General features: G+C 41.3%; 1 pseudogene; it reads left to right on the plus strand.

Moving 5' to 3' along the window:
* Positions 1 to 3,463: 3,463 nt before the first annotated feature.
* LOC103205266 lies at positions 3,464 to 4,737 on the plus strand (annotated as a pseudogene).
* Positions 4,738 to 5,523: the final 786 nt, after the last annotated feature.

The raw sequence follows: 5,523 nt of genomic DNA on the forward strand, positions 1-5,523 counted from the left end.
GATTCAAAATGGCCAAAACCAGTCCATTTCAGCTCACTAATGCCTAGGATATCAATCTTTATGCATTCCATTTCATTTTTGACAACTTCCACTTTTCTTAGATTCATACTTCGTACATTCCATGTTCCGATGATTAATGGATTTCTGCAGCTGTTTCTCCTCAATTTGAGTGGTGCCACATCACCAAATGGAGGTCTCAAAGGCTTTACCTTATCCATTTGAGTAAGACTGGGTTTACTCTGATGATTCAGCTTTTTCCTAGTCCTATTTTGAGAGGCTTCTAACCTAATAGGACTATTCATAAAGTTGCGTGGTAATGTATCAGACAGTGTTTCTTTGCTATTCATAAAGTTTTTCTTGACTAATTCTTTGAGAAGTGGATGGCCTCTTCCTTTTTCCTAGTCTGCCTCAGTTTGTAATCTGTACTGATATCTGTGCATCATGTACACACCGCTAGGTTTGAAACACCAGTGGCTCAGGCTCAAGACTCACATCAATATGTCACCATGGTATGACAAACTGACAGACAAGTTTGTCTCCCTGTTGGAAACCTCTCCTACGACCCTTACCTGGGTCCCTGCAGCTGACTCCTCACTTTGTCCTGGTCTTCAGTCCTATTTCTCTCCTCTCTCCTCTTCTCCCGCCTTGCCGCTTAGGGGCATGGCCTGAATTCCCTCTCTCACCTGGATCCCTGCAGCTCACTCATCTTTTCTGGTCCCTAGGACTTTTCCTCTCCTTTCTGCTGCTCTCCCACCCTGCTGCTTTGGGCATGCCTGGGTTCCCTCTCCTCACCTGGATCCCTGCAGCTGACTCCTCATATCTCCCAGTTCCTGGGCCTTTTCTTTCCCTTTCTCCTGCTATCCCGCCCTGCCATTTTGAGGTGTGGTCTGGGTTTTCTCTCCTCACCTGGCTCCCTGGGGCTCACTCCTTGACTGACTGTCCTCATCCCTGGGCCTTTTCTTATCCTTTCTCTCACTCTCCTGCCAAGCACCCATCAACAGATGAATGGATAAACAATTGTGGTATATTCATATAATATAATATTTTTCAGACATTTATAGAAGCTTGCAAGTCCCAAGTTCTTGGATTACACATCAAGTTGGATGCTTTTCCTGACTCATGGAGCTGCAGGGGCTGAGGAGCTCAAGTTCAGCAGGCAGTATTCTAGCTGTTGATTCCAACAAATTTTGAATCCAAGATCTCCAGGCCAAATGGTGGGTTTTTCTGTCACAGACAGTTGTAGACAGCACAATAGAATCAATTCTTTATTCTGAACCTCCTCTAAAAGTAGCATTTTCAGGTAGAACCTAATTAACCATAACTCTAATCAGTATTCTACATATATCTTACCAAAGTGCTTATCAAGGGAGTGTGAGATGGGCAGAAACAGTGGCTGAGGTCTGGGGAGGTCAGTTCAGAGATACATACATGGTAATTAAATCAGAATTATCATAGGAAGGTTTCAAAAACCACACCTGTCTCTCTCATAACACTATAACTCTGAAAAGTTGTGTGTGGAGTAACTTGGGTGGTACTGAAGAATAACCTCACAGGACTCTGATATACAATTTTGCCTGTCTTTTTTCTCTTTTCAGAAAATTATACAACAAACATTTCCCTTCCAGGTCTGTTGGTTGACAAAGGTCCTTCATTTCTCAATAAATGTCAATCACAATTATTGAGAGAGAATTTGTTATCAGTTGAGCCAGAAAGCTTATCTTCCAAATTTATGAACCAAATTATTTTACAAAGGACAAATTATTTTAAAAGCAAATCAAATATTTCTGGTTGTGTTGATGGCTGCCAAACATGATGAAAGTAAATAATATTACTGAACTATATGTGACAGAAATGTTTAAATGAAAATAACAGATGCTGGTGAGGATGTGGAGAGATTGGGACTCTCATACACTGCTGGTGGGACTGTAAAATGACACAACCACTGTGGAAATTGGTATCCATAAAAAGTTGGAAATAGAAATATCGTTTGATCCAGCAATACATAACTAGGTATATATCCTAAAGAAGTGAGAACCAGAACATGAATAAATATATGCACGTTCATGTTCATCACCTCGAACAGCTAAGGGAAATGAACTTGTTTGTCAGTTTGTCATACTGTGTTGACTTGAGTATTGCTGTGAAGCTGGAGGCTCTGCCACCGGTGTTTCAAATGCTAGCAGGATCGCACATGGTGCACAGGTTTCAACACAGCTTACAGACTGAGACAGACTTGGAAGAAGGAAGAGGCCATTCACTTCTCAAAGAATTTGCCAGGGAAAACCTTATGAATAGCAGAGAAAATCTATCTGATACCTTACTGGACAACTTTATGAATAGCCTAGAAACACTGACTGATAAAGTGCCAGAAGATGAGCCCCTTAGGTCAGAAGGTTACCAAAATACAACTGGGAAAGAGCTGCCCCGTCAGAGTACAGTCAACCTTAATGATATGGATAAAGGAAAGCTTTGGGGACCTCCATGTACTTACGTCGCACAACTCAAACTGAGGAGAAACAGCTGCAAACATCCATCAAAAATCAGAAGATGCAATGTACAAAGTATGAATCTAGGAAAATTGGAAGTTGTCAAAAATGAAATAGAACACACAAAAAAATTGATATCCTAGGCATTAGTGAGCCAAAATGGACCAATTTGGCCATTTTGAATCAGACAACCATATGATCTACACCAGGAATGACAAATTGAAGAGGAATAGAGTGGCATTAATCATCACAAAGGATGTTTTAAGAGCCGTCCTGAAGTACAATCCTGTCAGTGATAGGATAATATCCATACACTTACGAGGAAGACCAGTTAATACTACTATTATTCAAATTTGTGCACCAACCACCAAAGGCAAAGATGAGGAATTTGAATATTTTTATCAACTTATACAGTCTGAAATTGACCAAACGTGCAATCAAGATGCATTAATTATCACTGGTGACTGGAATGCAAAAGTTGGAAACAAAGAAAAATCACAGTAGTTGGAAAATTTGGCCTTGGTGATAGCAATAACACTGTAGATTGTTTGATAGCATTTTTCAAAACCAATGACTTAATCATTACAAATACTTTGTTCAACAACATAAGTGATGGTTATGCACATGGACTTCACCAGATGGAGTACACAGGAATCAGATAGGCTACATCTGTGGCAAGAGGTGTTGGAAAAATTCAATATCTTCAACCAAAACCAGGCCAGAACCCGATTGCAGAATAGACTAAAACTGCTCATATGCACATTCAAGCTGAAGTTGAAGACAATTAAAACAAGTCCACAAGAGCCAAAAAATGATCTTGAATATATCTCTCCAGAATTTAGAGACCATCTCAAAAATAGATTGGATACATTGAACATCAATGACCGAAAACTAGAGGAACTGTGAAATGACATCAAGAACATCATCCATGAAGAAAGCAAGAGTTCATTAAAAAGACAGGAAAGGTCTCTCTCGCTATGGCATGTGCTCGTCCACTGTTATCAGTGTACTCCGAGAAAGGAGAATCATCTGGCAAAAATGTTACCTTGCCTGCAGTATTCAAGGCTCCCATTCGACCGGATATCGTAAACTTTGTTCACACCAACTTGTGCAAAAACAATAGGCAGCCCTACGCTGTTAGTGAATTGGCAGGTCATCAGACCAGTGCTGAGTCTTGGGGTACTGGCAGAGCTGTGGCTCGAATTCCTGAGGTTCGAGGTGGTGGGACTCACCGCTCTGGCCAAGGTGCCTTTGGAAATATGTGTTGTGGAGGCCGCATGCTTGCACCAACCAAAACCTGGCGCCGCTGGCACCGTAGAGTGAACACAACTCAGAAGCGCTATGCCATCTGCTCTGCCCTGGCTGCCTCAGCCTTACCTGCACTGGTCATGTTTAAAGGTCATCGTATTGAGGAAGTTCCTGAACTTCCTTTGGTGGTCGAAGATAAAGTTGAAGGCTATAAGAAGACAAAGGAGGCTGTTTTGCTTCTTAAGAAACTTAAGGCCTGGAATGATATCAAAAAGGTCTATGCTTCTCAGCGAATGAGAGCTGGCAAGGGTAAAGTGAGAAACCGACGACGTATCCAGCGCAGAGGACCATGCATTATCTATAATGAGGACAATGGTATCATCAAGGCTTTCAGAAACATTCCAGGAATTACGCTGCTTAACGCAAGCAAACTGAACATTTTGAAACTTGCTCCTGGTGGGCATGTGGGGCGTTTCCGCATTTGGACTGAAAGTGCTTTTCGTAAGTTAAACAAGCTGTATGGCACTTGACGAAAAACTGCCTCCCTGAAGAGCAACTATAACCTGCCCATGCACAAGATGATCAATACAGACCTTAGCAGAATCTTGAAAAGCCCGCAAATCCAAAGAGCCCTCCGAGCACCATGCAAGAAGATTCATCGTAGAGTCCTGAAGAAGAACCCACTGAAATCTGAGAATCATGTTGAAGCTGAACCCATATGCAAAGACCATGCGCCGAAACACCATTCTTCGCCAGGAATCACAAACTCAGGGTGGCTAAGGTGGCGGCGGCAGCAGCACTAGAGGCCAAAGCAGGTAAGAAAGGGGTTCCAGGCAAGAAGCCTGTGGTAGGGAAGAAAGGGGGAAAGAAAGCTATTGATGTGAAGAAACCGAAGAAGCCTGTGGTGGAAAAGAAGGCTGCAGCCACCAAGAAACCAGCACCCGAGAAGAAGAAGCCAAAAGAAAAGAAACCTACTACAGAGGAAAAGAAGCCTGCAGCATAAACTCTTAATTCATTTATTCCATACAAGTTAAATCATTTGGGACAGCTTATTTTGAATAAATACCTGATCAAAGAGGCAAAAAAAAAAAGACAGGAAAGAAAAAAAAAGACCAAAATGGATGTCAGAAAAGACTCTGAAACTTGCCCTTGAACAGAGAGTAGCTAAAGCAAATGCAAGAAATGATAAGGTAAAAGAGCTGAACAGATGATTTCAAAGAGCAGCTCAAAAAGACAAAGTCAATCATTATAATGAAATGTGCAGAAACTTGGAGTTAGAAAACCAAAAGTGAACACATTTTTCAAGCCAAAAGAACTGAGGAAAAAAATTAAGCCTCAAGTTGCAATATTGAAAGATTTTATGGGCAAAATATTGAATGATGCAGGAAACATCAAGAGAAAACGGAAGGAATACACAGGTGCTGTACCAAAAAGAATTTGTCTCTGTTCATCCATTTCAGGAAGTGGCATATGATCAAGAACCAATGGTACTGAAGGAGGAAGTTGAAGCTGTTTTGAAGGAAGTGGTGAAAAACAAGGCTCCAGGAATTGATGGAATACCCACTGAGATGTTTCAACAAATGGATGTCCCACTGAAGGCACTCACTCAGCTATGCCAGGACATTTGGAAGACAGTTACCTGGCCAACTGACTGGAAGAGATCCATATTTCTACCCATTCCAAAAATGGTGAACCCAAAAAATGTAGAAATTATCGAACAGTATCATTAATATAGTGCACAAGTAAAATCTTACTGAAGATAATTCTAAGTTGTGATAATTCAAAGTTG

This window comes from Orycteropus afer, unplaced genomic scaffold, assembly GCF_000298275.1.
Source record: "Orycteropus afer afer isolate SDZICR_OR568_19922 unplaced genomic scaffold, OryAfe1.0 scaffold00276, whole genome shotgun sequence".
NCBI lineage: Eukaryota > Metazoa > Chordata > Mammalia > Tubulidentata > Orycteropodidae > Orycteropus > Orycteropus afer.